The sequence below is a fragment of the Oryctolagus cuniculus genome, chromosome 4, assembly GCF_964237555.1.
Source record: "Oryctolagus cuniculus chromosome 4, mOryCun1.1, whole genome shotgun sequence".
Lineage (NCBI taxonomy): Eukaryota > Metazoa > Chordata > Mammalia > Lagomorpha > Leporidae > Oryctolagus > Oryctolagus cuniculus.
In genome coordinates, this window is record NC_091435.1 from 50844382 (window position 1) to 50865308 (window position 20927).

The following is a 20927-nucleotide window of genomic DNA, read 5'->3' on the forward strand; positions in this document are numbered from 1 at the left end:
CCAGGATAAATACCTGGCTCCTGGCTCCTGCCATTGGATCAGCGGGGTGCGCCGGCCGCAGCACGCCGGCCACGGCGCCATTGGAGGGTGAACCAATGGCAAAAGGAAGACCTTTCTCTCTGTCTCTCTCTCTCTAACTGTCCACTCTGCCTGTCAAAAAAAAAAAAAAAAAAAAAAAAAAAAAAAAAAAAAAAAGATAAGTTGGTTATATATGTGTGGATTGATTTCTGTGGATTCTATTTTGTTCCATTGGTCTACATGTTTATTTCTGTGCCCGTTCTGATTATAACTGCCATGTAGCATGTGGTTATTTTTTTAAGATTTGTTTACTTTCTTTGAAAGACAGAGTTACAGAGAGGCAGAGGCAGAGACAGAGGCAGAAAGAGAGAGAGAGAGAGAGATTGATTCCATCCTCTGGTTCACTCCCCAGATGGCCGCAACATTCACACCTGTGCTGATACAAGCCAAGAGCCAGGAGCTTCTTCCAGGTCTCCCACATGGGTGCAGAGGTCTAAGGACTTGGGCCATCTTTTATTGCTTTCCCAGGCCATAGCAGGAAGCTGTATCAGAAGTGCAGCTATCAGAAATCATACCAGTGACTATATGGGATGCCAGCACTACAGGCATCAGCTTTTCCTGCTATGCCACAGTGCCGGCCCCATGTCATTTTTTTTTTTTCAGTCAGTTGTACCAATGGTGTATCAATTTTGTTTATTTTTTTCAAAAAACAAGCTCCTCCTTTCACAGATCTTTGTATTTTTTTATTTTAATTTTGTTTATTTCTTTTCTATTTTAATTATTTCTTTCATACTACTAGTTTTGTGTTTGGTTTGTTTGTGTTTCTCTGGATCCTTGAGTTTCATTGATAGCTCATTCTGTTGATCCCTTTCCAGTTTCTTCAGCTAAGCACTAATTGCCATAAATTTTCCTGTTACCACTACTCTGGCTCTATTCCACAAGTTTTGGTATGTTGTATCATCTTCATTCATTTCCCAATATTTTTTTTTTATTTCCATTTTAATTTGTTAATTCAGGAGCACGTTGTTCAGTCTCCATATGTTTTCATATTTTTTAGATACTCTTAGGCTGTTAAGTTCAGCTTCATCCTATTGTGGCCCGAAAAGATGCATGGTATGACTTCAATATTTTCGAATTTGGTCAGATTTATGAGCCTTCTTTTTTTAACAGATAAAGTTAGACAGTGAGAGAGAGAGAGACAGAGAGAAAGGTCTTCCTTCTGTTGGTTCACTCCCCAAATGGCCGCTACGGCTGGTGGGCTGCACCGATCTGAAGCCAGGAGCCAGGTGCTTCCTCCTGGTCTTCCATGCAGGTGCAGGGGTCCAAGCACTTGGGCCATCCTCCACTGCCTTCCCAGGCCACAGCAGAGAGCTGTACTGGAAGAGGAGCAACCCAGACTAGAACCCAGTGCCCATATGGAATGCCAACGCTGCAGGTGGAGAATTAACCAAGTGAGCCAAGGTGCCGGCCCCGAATTTGTTCAGATTTCCCTGATGTCCTAGCATATGGTCAATCCTTGAGAAACTTTTATCCACTGATGAAAAGAGTATGCATTTTTCAACTGTAGATATCAGGTCCATTTGTTCAGTAGCGTAGCTTAGCTCTGTTGTTTCTGTATTGATTTTCTGTCTAGTTGATATGTACACTAATGAAAGTGGGGTGTGAAGTCCCCACTACTATTGTACTAGAGTCTGTCTCCCTTTAGACTCATTAACATTTCCTTTAAATAGCAGGCACCCTGGCATTGGGTACATATTCATTTATTATAGTCACATCTTCCTTAGTGCACTTTGTCTGTTTTAACATTTTTTTTGTGTTAAAGTTTATTTTGTTGACATTTGGATGGCTATCCCAGTTCATTTTTGCTTTCCATTAACATGGAATATCTTGTTCCTTCTTTTCCAATTTCATTCTGTGTGTTTCTTTGTTTTGGTGAGGTATGTTTCTTGTAGGAGCAAATAGATGTGCCTTGTCTTTTAATTCCATTCAGCCAATCTGTACCTTTTAATTGGATAATTTTGGCCATTTACATTCAAGGTTATTATTGATAAGTAATGGCTTGACCCTCTCATTTTTCCATACATATTCTTGTTCTTTACTTTGGATTTCCCTTGTATTTTTACTGCAAGATTTTCTGCTTTCACATTCTTTTGTAATGATGACTATCTTTATGTGTTTCTGTGTGTAGCACATCCTTAAGCATCATTTGTAAGACTGAATGAGTGATGATAAGTTCTTTTAATTTCTTTTTGTATGAAAGGTTTATTTCACCTTCCTTCATAAATGAGAACTTTGTAGGTTCAATATTCTTGTTGACTGCTTTTTTTTTCTTTTGAAAGTTGAACTATGTCTCTCTGTTCTCTCCTAGCTTGTCGGGTTTCTTATGATAAATCAGTGTAATTGGAGATCCTCTCATAAATATCTTTCAAATGATTATGTTTATAGAAACATTTTAGGTACATTTTAGGTACATATTATGTTGTGTTTTAGGATTTATTTATCCATTTAAAGTCAGAGGACATATAAAAAGAGAAAGAGACAGAGACAAATAAAGAGAGACAGAAGCCTTCTACCTGTGAATTCATTACTCCAGTTGGCTGCAGTAGCTAGGGTAGGTTCAGTCCAAAGATAGAAGACCAAAATTCTATCCAGGTCTCCCATGTTGGTATTAGGGACCTGAATGATTAGGCCAGATTCCACTGCCTACCCAAGCACATTAATGGGAAGCTGGATCAGAAGAGGAGCAACTTGAAGTCAAACATGCACTGTGATATGAGATGCCAAAGTCACCAGAGGCATATTACCTCCTACGCTACAATGCTGGCAAGAAAGTATTTTACCTATTAGTAACCTATAAATAGGGTTATTTGTTATTTTCTTTTTATATCTTTTCTTACAAAACCACATCAAACTATTTGTCTTTGACTACTCATACAGATTTTTGTTTTAGCATTATAAATTATTTCAAATAGTATATAAAGCATGAATGAGAGTTTAATGACAACAAATAGATTTGATAGTTTTTAACATTTTGCTATATTTACTTCATATTTAAACACTGTATATATACATAAAATGTATTATTTTTGAAAGAAAGAGTGGATATATTAATACACATAACATGAAACTCATGCAAAAATCATAAAATGTGATAAGATTTTATTTTATTTTTTCTTTTCAACTTTTATTTAATAATTAATTTTCAATGTACAACTTTTGAATTATAGCAGCTTTCCCCCCAAAATCTCCTTCCCACATGCAACCATCCCATCTCCCATTCCCTTTCCCATCCCATTCTTCATTATGCTTCATTTTCAATTACCTTTATATACAGGGGGTCAACTTAGTATATACTAAGTAAAGATTTCAACAGACTGCACCCACAAAGACACATAAATTATAGAGTACTGTTTGAGTAGTAGTTTTACCATTAGTTTTCATAGAACAACACATTAAGTGCAGAGGAACTACATGGGGAGCAGGTGCACAGTGACTCCTGTTGTTGATTTAACAATTGACACTCTTATTTATGGCATCAGTAATCACCCAAGGCACTTGTCATGAGCTGCCAAGGCTATGGAAGCCTCTCGAGTTCGCCAACTCCGATCTTATTTAGACAAGGTCATGGTCAAAGTGGAAATTCTCTCCTCCCTTCAGAGAAAGGTACTACCTTCTTTGATGGCCCGTTCTTTCTGTTTGGATCTCACTCACAGAGATCTTTCACTTAGGTCATTTTTTTTGCCACAATGTCTTGGCTTATTGACATATATGTTGATTCCTAGCAAGATACCTTTACCATTTTAAATAGTGCTACAATGAATATGAAAATGAAAGTGCAATTATCTCTTCCATATGCTAACTTCATTTCCTTTGAATGTTTTCCCAGATAAATGGGTCATACTGTACATTTCTTTTTCTAATTTTTAAGGAAATCCCATCCTGTTTTCCATAAAAGCTGTACTAATTTGCCTTCACATTACCAGTGTTTAAAGTTCCCATTTTCTTTGCAAAACTCGAGCATATTTATCACTTGAGTTTTTGATAATAACAATTCCTACTTGATTGGCAATGATACTTCGTTATGGTTTTTATTTGTATTTTCCTAATGGCTAATGATACTGAATATTTTAGTTTGATAATATGTAACCTTAAATTATTAGCTATTATATATATATATATAAATGTATTTTTCAATGTTGGCAATAACCACTAGCATATTTTTGAAATTCACTTGATTATAAATAACAGAAAAATCAGAGTGATTGACAAACCAAGGATTATATTTGTCAAAAAAAAAAAAAAAGAAATCCAAAGAATGCATGGCTTAAATTGCTAAATCATCATGATTGGTGTGTAGGTCTTTCCTATGTTCAAAAGTCCATGATTACAGAATAGAGGGCATATCTTGTGGTGTCATAGTTGAATGTCACAAACACCAAAAAGGTTAGTATGAATTAGCAAAACAAGAAAATGCCATGTCAGCCAACTTAGTCTATTTTTATCAAGAAAACAAAATCATTAATGGGTGTTTCACCATTAAGACATCTGCTTCTTTTTCCAACTCAACCTTAACTGCAGAATAATTGAGTGGAAATGGATTGTTGGCGCTGGAATTGTGGTGTGTAGGGTTAAACTGCTGCCTTCCATGCCTGGATTCCATATGGGTGCCAAATTTTGTACTGGTTGCCCAATTCTGATGCAGCTTCCTGATGACTGCCTGAGAAAATCAGCAAAAGATGGACCAAGGGATTAGTCCTGCCAGCCACATGTAAGACCCAGATGTAGCCCTTTTCTCTTACCTTTGACTTGGCCCAGTCTCAGCTATTTCAGTTATTTGGGAAGTGAACTAGCACTTAGAAGCACTTTCTCTCTCTCTCTCTCTCTCTCTCTCTCTCCAGGACTCTCTGTGTAACCATGACTTTCAAGAAAATGATAACAACTGCCCTGTAGTATGTCCTGAAATCTGGTATTGTGATGCCTCTGGCTTTGTTTTTGTTGTACAAGATTTCTTTAGCTATTCGAGGTCTCCTGTGTCTCCACATGAATTTCAGCATCATTTTTTTTTCAGATATGAGAAGAAAATATTCAGTATCTTGATTGGTATTGCATTGAATCTATAAATTGCTTTTGGGAGAATGGACATTTTGATGATATTGATTCTTCCAATCCATGAGCATGGAAGATTTTTCCATTTCTTGGTATCCTCTTCTATTTCTTTCTTTAAGGTTTTGTAATTTTCATCATAGAGATCCTTAATGTCCTTGGTTAAGTTTATTCCAAGGTATTTGATTGTTTTTGTAGCTATTGTGAATGGGATTGATCTTAGTAGTTCTTTCTCAGCCATGGCATTTTCTGTGTATACAAAGGCTGTTGATTTTTGTGCATTGATTTTATATCCTGCTACTTTGCCAAACTCTTCTATGAGTTCCAATAGTCTCTTAGTAGAGTTCTTTGGGTCCCCTAAATAAAGAATCATGTCATCTGCAAAGAGGGATAGTTTGAGTTCTTCCTTCCCAATTTGTATCCCTTTAATTTCTTTTCTTGCCTCATAGGTCTGGCTAGAACTTCCAGAACTATATTGAATAGCAGTGGTGAGAGTGGGCATCCCTGTCTGGTACCAAATCTTAGTGGAAATGCTTCCAACTTTTCCCCATTCAATAGGATGTTGGCCATGGGTTTTTCATAAATTGCTTTGATTGTATTGAGGAATGTTCCTTCTATACCCAATTTGCTTAGAGTTTTCATCATGAACGGGTGTTGTATTTTATCAAATGCTTTCTCGGTGTCTATTGAGATAATCATATGGTTTTTCTTCTGCAGTCTGTTAATGTGGTGTATCACATTGATTGATTTGCGAATATTGAACCATCCCTGCATACCAGGGACAAATCCCACTTGGTCTGGGTGGATGATCTTTCTGATATGTTGTTGCATTCTATTGGCCAGAATTTTATTGAGGATTTTTGCATCTATGTTCATCAGGGATATTGGTCTGTAATTCTCTTTCAATACTGTATCTTTTTCCAGCTTAGGAATTAAGGTGATGCTGGCTTCATAGAAAGAATTTGGGAGGATTCCCTCTTTTTCAATTGAATAGTTTGAGAAGATTTGGAGTTAGTTCTTTAAATATCTGGTAGAATTCCGCAGTGAATCCATCTGGTCCTGGGCTTTTCTTTGTTGGGAGGGCCTTTATTACTGTTTCAATTTCTGTCTCAGTTATGGGGCTGTTTAGGTTTTCTATAGGAAACCTGTTGAAGTGAAATGAACACTATGAGAAACAGTGACTTGATCAGCCCTTGCCCTGACTGTTGATGAACAACTTAATAGGTTATCCCTCTCAGTATTTTTGTTTGTTTGTTCTACTTAATAATTTTGGTTGAATACTGTAAACAATACACAGTTATTCTCAAGTGTTGAAACTTAACTGAAAAGTGATCACTGTTAAATATAAGAGTGGGAATAAGAGAGGGAAGGGATGTGCAATTCGGGACATGCTCAAGCTGACTTACCTCAAATGGTAGATTTAGAAACATACCAGGGGATTCCAATTCAATCCCATCAAGGTGGCATGTACCAATGCCAACTCACTAGTCCCAGGGATCAATTTCTGTTCACAACTGATCATAATGATAGGACTAAGAACCAAGGGGATCACATAATCAAGAATAGTGTCTGCAAATACTAGTTGATAGAATAAAAAAGGGAGAGAAAGATCCAACATGGGAAGCAAGATACACAGCAGACCCATAGAATGGCAGATGTCCTAAACAGCACTCTGGTCTCAGAATCAGCCCTTAAGGCATGGAGATCTGGCTGAAAAGCCCATGAGACTATTTCAGGCATGGAAAGCCAAGACACTCTGGGAAAAAAAAAAAAAAGACCTAAATGAAAGATCTCCATGAGTGAGATCCCATGGAAAGAACAGGTCTTCAAAGAAGGAGGTACCTTTCTCTGAAGGGAGGAGAGAACTTCCACTTTGACTAGGACCTTGTCTAAATATGATCAGAGTCGGTGAACTCAAAAGGCTTCCATAACCTTGGCAGCTCATGACAAGAGCCTAGGGTGATTACTGATGCCATAAACAAGAGTGTCAATTTGTTAAGTCAACAACAGGAGTCACTGTGCACTTACTCCTCATGTAGGATCTCTGTCCTTAATGTGCTGTACATTGTGATTTAATGCTATAACTAGTACTCAAACAGTATTTTTCACTTTGTGTTTCTATATGTGTGCAAACTGTTGAAATCTTTACTTAATATATGCTAAACTGATTTTCTGTATATAAAGAGAATTGAAAATGAATCTTGATGTGAATGGAAGGGGAGAGGGAGACGGAAAGGGGAGGTTTGTGGTTGGGAGGGAAGTTTTTTTGGGGGGAAGCCATTGTAATACATAAGCTGTACTTTGGAAATTTATATTCATTAAATAAAATTTAAAAAAATAAAAGAAAATGAACAAATATTTAAATAAAATAAAAAGAATGTTGATGAAAGTTGAATCAGGCAGCCAAAGATATGCACCAACATTTTTTCCTTATATTGATTACTTGATTACAATGAAAAAGAAGAAGAGAATGGTATGAATATTGTGTCCAAAATATGCATATAGAATAATTTTATGTCCTGATTCACTCTATGATGCTGAACATACATCATCCATATTTCACAATATATGTGGAGTAACATAGAGATTTAGATCCTGGGGCAGAGACTGCTAGACTCCTACTCCAACAACCCTCTATACCTTTCTCTTCAATAAAATCTCCTGATATGTAGTTGGTTATATTTCCAGAAGTACCATTAAAAATCTTGTGGTTTTGCACCTTAGTATGGTCAATTAACAGTACATAAAAGTATCTTTATAAAGTAGACTTTAGAAGATCTTCTGAAATAGAAAAGTGCTCATTTACTGTCTTCCAAAATGGTTTCAAAATTTCAGACAAAAAGGCTGAAGTCCTCAAAGACATACTAAAACAAACAAGATGAGGATCACTCCTTAAATGGCAGAACTAAGAATTGAATTTAATCTGCTCCTCTACAAATGATAACCACCATGACTTTAATGGTTCCTTTTAATATAGCAGGTAAACTAATATCTTAGAATCATTTTTACTCAGAGTATTTTGGGCACATGCACATAAAATTATTGCCAACCAATACAGATAAAAGTCTCATTACATTATGTTTTGCTAAACAAACAGATTTTCCTTTTAAATAATTTTATTTATATTACTTTATAATGTAATATAATATACATAAAGGAAATACAGATAAAACATGAAAAAGGTTCTTTAATACACAAAAATTTACTGCCATTAAATCAGTAGTCCAAAATTAACATCCTATTGGAAAAGTAATATGAATAAGTACTTTTAAAAAATTGCAATGGATATAGAAAACAAAAGATAAATTTACTATGTTAGTTTTTTATTTTTTAGTTTTATTTAAAGTATACAAATTTCATGTATTTCGGCCAGCACCATGGCTCAATAGGCTAATCCTCCGCCTTGCGGCGCCGGCACACCGGGTTCTAGTCCCAGTCAGGGCACCGGATTTTGTCCCTGTTGCCCCTCTTCCAGGCCAGCTCTCTGCTGAGGCACGGGAAGGCAGTGGAGGATGGCCCAAGTGCTTGGGCCCTGCACCCCATGGGAGACCAGGAGAAGCACCTGGCTCCTGCCATCGGATCAGCGCGGTGCGCCGGCTGCAGCGCGCCAGCCGTGGCGGCCATTGGAGGGTGAACCAACGGCAAAGGAAGACCTTTCTCTCTGTCTCTCTCTCTCTCACTGTCCACTCTGCTTGTCAAAAAAAAAAAAAATTCATGTATTTCATAGATACAGATTCAGGAATATAGAGCTACTTCCCACCCTACCCTCCCTCCCGCCCCATGCTCCCACACTTCTTCCTCCCCACTCTCCTATTCCCACTCTTGATTTTTACAAAGATCTATTTTCAGTTTAATATATATTCACAAGATTAACCCTCCACTAAGTAAAGAGTTCAACAAGTAGTATGAAGAAAAAACCATTAAGAAAAAATTAAGTCAGATGATGCATACCACGTTTTGGAAATGATCACTATAAATGACAATTGCAATATTGGATGAGTACAAGGATACTTCACTAGATATAATAATTCAAACATGAAACATATTTAAACCAGTAATTCAAATTACATAATTTGTTTATTCAATAATCAGGGAATATATCTTTTTCTTTTGTCTATGTCTTTCAAGTTCCCAATGTATGGGTATTTATAACTCAAGTGTGTATTCTTCATTTATAAGCAAATGAATTATCAATATATTTTTGGTGAATTCATCTGATAATCCATTATTAGTAAAACTTGCTTTAGTTATTTTACTAGATGATGCTATCATTTGGAGTCTGCTATGATTTTGATATGTTTTCTCCCCATCAAAACTCATACTAAAATTCGATTCCCATTGTAGTGGCATGGGAATTGGGAACCTTAAATTTTGTTTAGGTTGTGAGGGCTGAATCGTCAAGAATGGATTAATAGAGCATTAGATTTCTCAGTCTTACAGAACTAAAATAGTTACTGCACTGCCAGTTGCTGCGAAGGAAGCCTGGTGCCTTCCTTCACTCTCTTGAAGATTTGCTCCTTTGTACACATCTATTTGTTCTTCTAATTTCTACCAGGATTTAAAGCAGCATGTGACTCTCAGCAGATGTGGCTGCCTAATTTTGGATTTTCCTAAATTCAGTATCCTAAACCAAAATAAAACTCTTCTCTTTATAAATTACCCAGTCTCATACATTCTACGTCAACATCAGAAAATGGATTAAGACGATGCTCTTATATAGATGTATGCACATCCCTTATCAAAAATTACATAAATGCATTGTCTTTACCTTTCACATTCTCTTTGGTTTTCATAAAATTAACTCTTACCAGTCAAATGTATACCCATGTTATAAACTTGTATCTTATTTAAATTATAGAGGCAATGAAATGTCAAACTGGCCCTCTCATTATCATTTATCTGTCATACTAGGAAACAAAATGAATAGAATGATTTGTAATACATGATTTGATAAAGAAGCTATACATGTTTGCATATGTAAATATTATGAAAATATATGAAACATGATTAGAGTTGTAGAATCTCTCAAGACAGACACAAAACACGATTGCATTTTCTATATTGCCTTACCTTCTAGAAATTGAAAGTGTTTTCTTTTTAAAAACCACTGTGACCATGTATCTTTTTCCCCAAGATAATGCAAAAAACCTGTATTGTGTTTATCATTGCCAATTTCTTTAATGAACTTGAAACCAGTCAATATGAATTTAAGTGATAATAAAATAAAACTGCCATGTGTTTTAACTATGCTAGAATACAAAAACAGGTATAAAGCAATGATTTTGATATTGTTATTGTATCTTATGCCTACAAAAACAACATTACTAGTTTAGACTTTCATGGAAGCTGCGGATACAGATCTGTCACTTTTTTTTAACACAGCACTGACAACAAGCCTATCGCATAGAATGATGAAAGCCTAATGCAATCAGAATTTCTAATCTCCTAGTAATCACATATTCTTTACTTGAAGCTTTGCCAGAGAATGTTTCCTCTGAGAACAATGTTCAAACATTTCATCACACAACTGAAACCAGCTTACAGTCACAGAACTTTAGATACCCACTTTTACATTAAACTAAAAATAAAATGCACCATAAGTCATGTAGGGGGGTAAACTGTGTCTCAGGAAGAAATAAACTTTTTTGTGTCTTGAAAATTAAATAATCCATGAATGAATATCATTGGTTTTGTATTATGTTTGATTTTGCAATTTCATTTCTTTTGTAATTGTTTAATCTGTAGGATATTATGAGTAATCAAATGTAAAGCAAGAATACAGGATACATTGCTGATCGTCTTTTGTTAATAGGGAAAAGTGTGCAAGACTGGCCAGGCCAAGGCAACTTCAGCTGGCTGACAAGGTCACAGCAGAAGGTCTGGCTCAGCAAGGCGTGAGAATGACAGTTGCGGTTCTCTTGGTGGTTTTAGGTTTGTTGGGAACTACACTCTGCATAAGAAAGCCAGAGCTTCCTGGTGGTCCTGCTAATGATTGCTGTATTCCTAATTTTAGGGAAGAGTGTTTAATTTCAAAATCCCCAAAATGTCCATTGCTTTGTAGAATTTTAATCAATCAGAATGTTAGTGTAGGAGAAGTGATTGGTGCTTTACACAAGGTTGAGCTGTTTGTGGATAAGAATTAAAAGGCAACAGGTTCACTGGTATATGCTTCCCACTAAAATAAAGATTAATGCTATTAAAGCTTTAATTCAATATGTGCTACAAATACAACAATGGTTAGATGCCAAAACTGTGGAATAGATCTAAGTGAACCTTTAGATAAGTACAATAAAGAAATTAAAGAGTTACAGAAAGAACTGCCAAAGAGGAGATACACTTTAAAAAGGGCCTGCTGTGAACATTGGGGCTTCTAGTAAAGATTAGACTAGGAAGGTAATATTCTAGCTTGTGTAGCCAATTTCTGCATAGCTCAGCAACACTCCAGACCTTGGCTTGCATGGGCACCCTGTTATTGCGTGCCTGTCTATGATTGTAACCTATGCTCTGAATATGCCCTTGAAAATCAAAGAAATTGTAACTAGATGTAGACATAGAATCTAGAGGCAACATAAAATACAAGGCCAATGGTTATAAGAAAATGGACAACAGATTTGTTATTGTAAAAAGAAAGAATCATTATGTGACTTATTATATAAAAATAAAGTCTGGTGCCCCAGAGCCAGAGCCATGCCATCAGCCTTGCTGTGACTGTGTCTCTCATTTCTTCATGTGCTGACACCTCTCACACCTTGGGACCCCTGGACTGGCTGGAGCTGGACTCCAGCACAAGACTGCAAGTGAAGGTATGTGTTTATGCTTGTGTGTGTATTTATCATTCTGTAGAAATGATTTGTTCACTACAATAGTAGGTGTTGAGACAAAAGACCCCTTGTCATTTTGCTAGAATGTACTATATACTCTATTACATATTGTATAATATAGTACTAATATTTAATATGATTATGTATCATAAATTATATATAAATGTTATATTATGCATAAATTATATATTATTATATTATAAGCAGCATGTGCTACTCACCAGTTCTGGCTACCTAATTTTGCATTTTCCTAACTTCAGAACCCTAAACCAAAATAAAAATTTTCTCTTAATAAATTACCCAGTCTCATATGTTCTAGTGCAGCATCAGAAAATACATTAAAATGTTTAGATCAGAAAATGTTAAGAAAATTTTATATATATATTATATAATATATAATTTTTTATAATATTGTGGATGATCCAGTGCTTGGTTGGGAGACTGCCTGCCTAGCCCATGCAGGAGGTTAAGAGGGCATGGCATACCATGCCTCCTGGGAAAGACCCTGGTTGAGGGATCAGGCACACTGAGTGCCATACATGATTAGACTGCTGGCAGGCAGCAGGAGCCCCAGGCACATTTCCTCCACTACAACTTCTTGTTGAAGAGCCTTGTAATTGTCAACAAAGTAAACAGATTCTGGGTGTGGCCCAGACCTGTAAAGACCACATGGAAAGCTATGTAGGCTATGTGACCTTCAAACTGATTGGAGAAGCATAGAGGAGCCAGTATTTGCTTTAATGTTGCTACCATGAATTCGCTACTCCTCGTTGCCTGCCCCACAAAAACTTGTGCCTGATTGTTAATAAACGGAGATACTCACCAAAACTTTTCTCTGGTGCTTCTTGTCGAAGAACACCATCACACCACCATCCCAACATTGTGGGCCCTGCAGGCTGAGTCGACATAATATATAATTGATATTTAATATATAATTAGATTGAATATACTAGAGTATATTCAGAGACATTGTGGGCAAACTTGAACCCTTCTAAAGTATATTAACTAAATAGTGTTTAATTTACTCCTTCCTTCCTTGCATATCCTAATTAAAAATGACTCTTCAGAAATCACCATAAAAAGGAGATTCCTTATATAAGTATCCAACATTACAAGCAAAGAACAAAAATCTCTACATATTTCTTTAATCATCCTGCAATATTTTGCCTATGCTAAAGACTGATATTTTAAAGCATAGATCAGCACGTTTTCTCTGCAAAAGATCAGCTAGTAAATATCTTTAGGCTTTTTGAATCAGATCATCTGTGTTCCAGTTTTCATGTTGCATTGTAACATCAATTCACATTGGATAAATTCCAAAAAAAATTTCATGTCAATCATGAGAATGAGTTGGATTTAATGTGCAAGTTCCAGTTTCTCATCCCCTATCTCAAAGTACAGATATAGGCAAATTATGTAAAGTTTAATAAATAAAATCTAAATATTCTTACTAAAGTAAGCAGAGCTAATAAATCTACTCATTAATAATTTTGAAAATCAAATTGATATCTTTAATATGAAAAGATTCAGATATACATGCATTTTTATTTTGACATTAATCAGGACTCATTATCCATAATATTTCCAAATAATTTTTCACAAAAAATGAAAAATAAAGAGAGGTTTTTATACAGCATATTTTAGTTGAAACAATTTTTAGAATTGATTGTTTTTTACCTCAATCTTACAATTTTCCCAAAGAAGCACAATTTTTCAGTGGCTTAGATATTGTCTTTTATGTACAGTATCTGGATCTTTAAAAATAAAAGAGATATCTATGTTAGCTATGTGTTAGTTAGGGATACAATTCAATATGATACAAATTTACCTCAGTCTATAACTGTTTAAGCTAGTAGCTATGTTTTTTGATCATTGTATAAAAGGAAAGGTCTATCTGCAAGAAAGTAAAAGGGTATACTTATGATAAAATAAAACAGGAGGGTTCCCAGATTTCACTGGTGGGGTTCCAGGCCTGAGAAGGCTGAGTCTTGCCTGTAGGATGAAGACTGTTAACATCTATTTTTCAGGATTATTGTGAGAAATGAAGTCATCCCTTAAGAGTACCTACCAGGTTGCTTGGCATCCAGAACATGGTTAGCAACGGTCTTTCCCAAGATGGACAGATGGATTCCTTATGATGACTACCCCATGGCTTTCCTTCTAGTTTATGAGAATTCCCCTGCATGGATTCCAACTGAAGAGAGAGTATGCCACACAGCCTACAAGGAGTTGACCTTGAATCATCACACTGAAGATGCCTCCTGGAACTCATCTGCATGTCCACTACCTTTCCTGTAATCATCATCTCCAAAAGAGGACTGTGCACTAGAGAGTTGCATCCCACAGCTCCCCACATGGAACCTACTAAGGTAAACTGGCTGAGCCCCAGGGAAATCATTTCAGAAATTCGCTCAGCCCCTCCCTGGCACTGTGGAATGTGGTGGATGCCAAATAACTGTGTTACTCAAACTATACTATACTTTAAGTTCCCAGTTTTTTAGGTGAGCTTCATTCCTTGAAGGGAAAAGGATGATGATATCTAGGTATAAACTAACCTATAGGGAATCTAGCTAGCAAAGGCAAATGACATTTTTATTGGATACCATGTGTTAGGATTTACACATGTCATGTATCATTTTAAATATAGAAATCACTAGAAAAGAGAATCTTGGGGACATTCCATTTGGTTTGCTTGGCCATCTCACCCTGTCCTTGTTCTGCATGTGATATCATACACTTAACAGACTCACATATGACACTCTTTTTGCTTGTTCCTTCTCGTATGTTCCTGTAAAAAGGAAAACACAAAGCTGATGAGAAAAAGAAAAAGTGGACAATAAAATATTCACTACCTTCCCCCTTCTTATCAGGTGACTTCCCAAGAGAGAGAAGGAGAGAGAGGTAGGGAGAAAGAGAAAGAAAATTGATCTTCCATCTGTTATTTCACCACCAAATTGCTGCAACAGCTGGGGAAGTGCCAGGCTGAAGTCAGGAGCCAGGAATTCCATCTGAGTCTTGCACCTGGGTAGCTGGAGCCCAGGTACTATGGCCATCATCCATTGCCTTCCCAGGCACACTTTCAGGGACCTGGATCAGAAGCAGAGTACTTGGGACTTGAAATGACATTGTGATATGGGATGCCAGCTTTGCAATGCCTTAACCTGCTGCTTCACAATGCCAGCCCCTTAAATGAGTTTTGATAAATTTATGAATCCAGAATACCGCCTGTATCAATATCTCAGGTTATAAATGGAAAGAATCAACTGACTTTTCTCTATTCTCATCTATTTGATTTGATGCATGGGAATTTTTCCCACTATATCAAACAATTCTCCATCAGGCATTAACTGGATGAGTGTCCTATAATTTTATTCAATTAACTAAATACCCAGAGATAGGGGTTGGGGAGAGTCAAAGACCTGCCATATCTTCTCTGGTGGATACACGCTCCCAGCATCTCCACCTATTCTGTAATGCAGAAGCTCATTATGTTTTGTTCAACAATTTTTATAGAGCTCCACCCTTTGCTGGATATTTGTGGGTGGGGTTATTAGTTTCAATCCCCAATCCCTTTATCACTTGTCATTTTAGTGATTGGCCCCAACATAAGTCTCCATATGGGTTCCACCTCATTTGCACAAACTCAAGTGTTATAAAAGAGGCACATTATGAATAGCAAAAGACAGGCTGAGCAACTAAACTGTTCCAAACATTTTAGCTTTGTAATTGGAACCAAGGACAAAGATTATGCATATTTATATTATACAACACCAAACTACCATCATCTGCAGTCATTTTCCTATTTGCTCACTTATCTAACACCCATTTAGAAGGTCAAGGTCTTCTCATGCTTCTTTTGGAAATATATTTTCTAGACTTTTTTTTTTAATTTTAGCTTTGTGTTTAGTATCGGTGCTCCATTCCAAGTTAAGCTTGGTGTTTGTAGCAATGTTAAGGTAAAACATTGTTGATAAGATTATCTTTTGACTTTGGAACCTTACCGAAATTCAATTGCATATATTTATTTCTTGAGTCCAGTTCTTTCACTTTGATTTACTTGTCTACCATTAAATCAGTGCCACACTATATGGATACTTATGTGCTGTAGTAGAATTGGAATTAGGTAATCTAAAACTAATGTAACTGTTGGAAGCAATGGGTTATTTGTAAGTATTAATTTCTATTCCTTGAGAGAGGGAAGAGATGTGCAATTCGGGACATGCTCAAGCTGACTTACCTCAAACGGCAGAGTTAGAAACATACCAGGGGATTCCAATTCAATCCCATCAAGGTGGCATGTACCAATGCCATCTCACTAGTCCCAGGGATCAATTTCTGTTCACAATTGATCATAATGATAGGACTAAGAACCAAAGGGATCACAGAAACAAGACTATTGTCTGCAAATACTAGCTGATAGAATAAAAAAGGGAGAGAAAGATCCAACATGGGAAGCAAGATACACAGCAGACCCATAGAATGGCAGATGTCCTAAACAGCACTCTGGCCTCAGAATCAGCCCTTAAGGCATATGGATCCAGCTGAAAAGCCCATGAGGGTATTTCAGGCATGGAAAGCCAAGACACTCTGGGGGAAAAAAAAAAAAAAAACCTAAATGAAAGATCTCCACGAGTGAGATCCCAGTGGCAAGAACGGGTCATCAAAGAAGGAGGTACCTTTCTCTGAAGGGAGGAGAGAACTTCCACTTTGACCATGGCCTTGTCTAAATATGATCAGAGTCAGTGAACTCAGGGGGCTTCCATTGCCTTGGCAGCTCATGACAAGAGCCTAGGGTGATTACTGTGGCCATAAACAAGAGTGTCAATTTGTTAAGTCAACAACAGGAGTCACTGTGCACTTACTCCTCATGTAGGATCTTTGTCCTTAGTGTGCTGTACATTGAGATTTAATGCTATAACTAGTACTCAAACAGTATTTTTCACTTTATGTTTCTGTGTGGTAGCAAACTGTTGAAATCTTTACTTAATGTATGCTAAACTGATCTTCTGTATATAAAGAGAAATGAAAATGAATCTTGATGTGATTGGAAGGGGAGAGGGAGTGGGAAAGGGGAGGGTTGCGGGTGGGAGGGACGTTATGGGGGGGAAGCCATTGTAATCCATAAGCTGTACTTTGGAAATTTATATTCATTAAATAAAAGTTTTTTAAAAAATTTCTATTCCTTGATTTATTTTTAATTCAATCAATTCTAACCGAATGTTCGCAAGAAAACTTTGTTTCTCAAGATCTCATACTCTAAATTTAATTTCAACTACATACTAGTAGTTGAAATGTATACAAAATATGATAAAACCCAGAAAACATAGGAATCGAACTCACCTCTGCACAGCTAAAGATATACACATTAATTATATCTATAGTGGAATTTTCCATTCTCATTGTATTACACAACTCAACGTCAACATAATGCATTGACTCTCCTTGTATTTTCTGAATAAGAAATTCTGGTACAGGGAAAGCAGAGGCAAATGTAATTGTTTCAACATAGTAATCAATATAGTTGCATGTCTAATTCAACACAGTGATTGTTTAATAAGAAATAATAAATACATATAAAATAAATCCAGCTAGTAAAAATTATTGGATGCTATTACCTTATTGGGTAAGTATGATTCAATTGTGAAACAGAATAGTTGTCAAGGAAGAGTGTAACTGGGGAGATTCAGTGAATGAGGATGCCATAGATTTAGATTATAACATGAGAAGTTGGAGGTGTAGTAGTTGATGGTTTTGATCATATAGTTGACATTCTTAGAGGAATATGTGCAAAGATCTTTAGACCATTTTAGTGATTTTTTTTTTTTTATTTTTTTGACAGGCAGAGTGGACAGTGAGAGAGAGAGACAGAGAGAAAGGTCTTCCTTTGGGCGTTCGTTCACCCTCCAATGGCTGCTGAGGCCTGCTCGCTGTAGCTGGGGCACCCCGCTGATCTGATGGCAGGAGCCAGGTACTTATCCTGGTCTCCCATGGGGTGCAGGGCCCAAGGACTTGGGCCATCCTCCACTGTACTCCCTGGCCACAGCAGAGAGCTGGCCTGGAAGAGGAGCAACCGGGACAGACTCCGGTGCCCCGACCGGGGCTAGAACCTGGTGTGCTGGCGCCGCAAGGTGGAGGATTAGCCTACTGAGCTGCGGCGTCGGCCCTAGTGAAATATTTTTGAAAAAATAAGTAGCCTCTTAAATGCCAGTGGCGCATCTGTATTTACAGAAATTATTACACTAAAGAAGTGAATTGGATCAAAAATATGTTATGCTAATATTAAAATCACTGTCTTGGAAAAACATATGGACTTTTAAATAAATAGGACTTAAAACACCATTACATATATTATAATTTAATTTGAGTGTGCATTTTTCAGTTAACATATCCATGAAAATCCACTGGAATATATATAGACCTCAAAATTTACCCAATTACAAAAGGCACATTAAGTGGGAAATGATTTCATGCTTCCTTGAAACATCAATTACTTCACAGTCAACTTTTTCATCATTAATGGCCTTTTATCCAATTAAGTATTTGCTTGAACACATGTATGGATAAAGAAAACTTTAAAATATTTTAATTGTTTGAGGTATTTATGTGTCCAATTTTAATGAATATATCAAACTGCTTTTTTTGTAAGTATAAGTATATAACTCAAAGTCCTTATTTTCATAAGAAGCATGTGTTTTTCTCCAGTCCTGTTGCTCATAGCATAAATATATATATATTATTTCATTGAATAATATTGGATGTCTATGACTCAAATAGTTGCAGATAATACCCAGATCTGTCATAAACCTACTCTAGAAGTTTAGGAAAGATATAAAGTATGGGCACAGTAAAAATGATTAACTCTTCAGTTGTGTTTAACTGTAGCTAAATCAATCCATATAATTAGTATTCTGCATATATTATTTAAATTTTTCACTTTCTCTACTTTTGACATTTGAATCCACCATTTTGTTGATCTTGGTAATAATAAAAACAGCAAATATTTATTGAAAATTGACAATATGCCCAGCACTATTGTCTTACATGAATTAAATCATGAGTCTCCAAAACAGGCTTATTTCCCTTCTAGATATATAGAAAGATGTCTAAGAAAATTGGCTAAATATCTGCAAATGTGTCTTATAAAACCTTAAATGATTCAATTGCAGGTACAATATTTCCTATAACTAATATTTCTCAGAACACCAATGTTCATGCTCACTTTTATATCCTATTTCTTTTAAAAAAAAAGATTTATTTTATTTATTTGAAAGACAGAGTTACAGAGAGAGTTAGAGAAAGAGAGAGAGGTCTTCCTTCCGCTGGTTCACTCCCCAGATGGCCGCAATGGCCAGAGCTGTACCAATCCAAAGCCAGGAGCCGGGAGCTTCTTCTGGGTCTCCCACACGGGTGCAGGGGCCCAAGGACTTGGCCATCTTCCACTGTTTTCTCAGGCTATAGCAGAGAGCTGGATTGGAAGAGGAGCAGCCAGGACTAGAACCGGTGCCCATATGGGATACCAGCCCTTCAGGGCAGGGCTTTAAGCTACTACGTCACAGCGCCGGCTCCCACCTATTTCCTTTTCTATCATGTGGGTTTTTTTTTTTTTTCACAAAATGGGGGAAAAAAAGGCAGAATTGGTCACTAATCCTGGATCCTATAATAATTCACAGAGAGAATATTTCAGAAAATCCATATATACATTATGGAATGAGAATATAAATAGCAAACAATTATCACATAATTTTAGAAACTCAGATGATTTAAAATTGTGTTTACAAAATTTCTTCAAGAGAGCCTAGAAACTATTAGTTGATTGATAGGTTATTAAAATAATATTTGAAAGCTAGAAAAACATGTCCTTATACCCACCCCCCAAACACTAGATACTCAACTAAAAATAATGTCTTTTCTAAAACCCATTAGAAAGTTAGGGTCACAGAAAGCAAGGAAAGGACCTACCAAGGAGAGACTGGATATAAGCAATAACTATCTAGGGCAGTACACTGGAGAAAGAGATGGCAGGTACACATAAAATATGGTAAAAATAATACAGTTAAAATTGTTAGCAAATTGCTAAAAACTGAGTGCAGACCATCATGAGCCACAGACAAAAGGAAAATAAACATTCATTGAAAGATTTCACAAACTGCACTTCATGCTGACAGGAATCTTTGGCACAAGGAAGGAGAGAAAGTCTCCCACTCACTGTAGACCCAGGAGAGAATACTGTCAGTCTCTGGGAGAAAAGAACGAACTACCCCAATGCAAAAGCTTTAAATACTACTAGGCAGAGGCTGGAGCGGTGGAGTAGCAGGTAAAGCCACCGCCTATAGTGCCAGAATCCCATTTGGTGCCGGTTTGAATCTTGGCTGTTCCATGACCAATCCAGCTCTCTGCTGTGGCTTGGGGCAGTAGAAGATGGCCCAAGTCCTTGGACTTCTGCACCCATGTGGGAGACCCGGAAGAGGCTCCAGGCTCCTGGCTTCGGATAGGCCCAGGTCTGGCCATTGTGGCCATTTGGGGAGTGGACCAGCGGAGGACTTCCTCTTTCTCTCTCTCTCTCTGCCTTTCTGTAATCCTCTGCCTTTCAAATAAATGAATAAATCTAAAAAATAAAGCTGCTGCCTGTGACATGGCCATCCCTTATGGCTGCTGGTTCTCCTCCCTGCTGCTCCACTGCTGATCCAACTCCCTGCTCAGCTCTGGCCACTGCTGTCGTTAGGGGAGTGAACGAGCGGATGGAAGACCTCTCTCTCTCTCTTTGGCTCTTCCTCTCTGTAACTCTTTCTTTCAAAAAATAAAATCAATCTTTAAAAAAAAGTGCTAGGTAGAACATTCTGCCTCCCTAAGGCCAAGGGAGAAGATCTATTATGACTGAGAAAAGGAACAATAAAATAACCCTTCTACTTCTTGGAAAATGGTCGTAACACTCTTTGAACCAGATCACTGGAGTTATTCAACCACCGTACAAGTGCAATATCAATT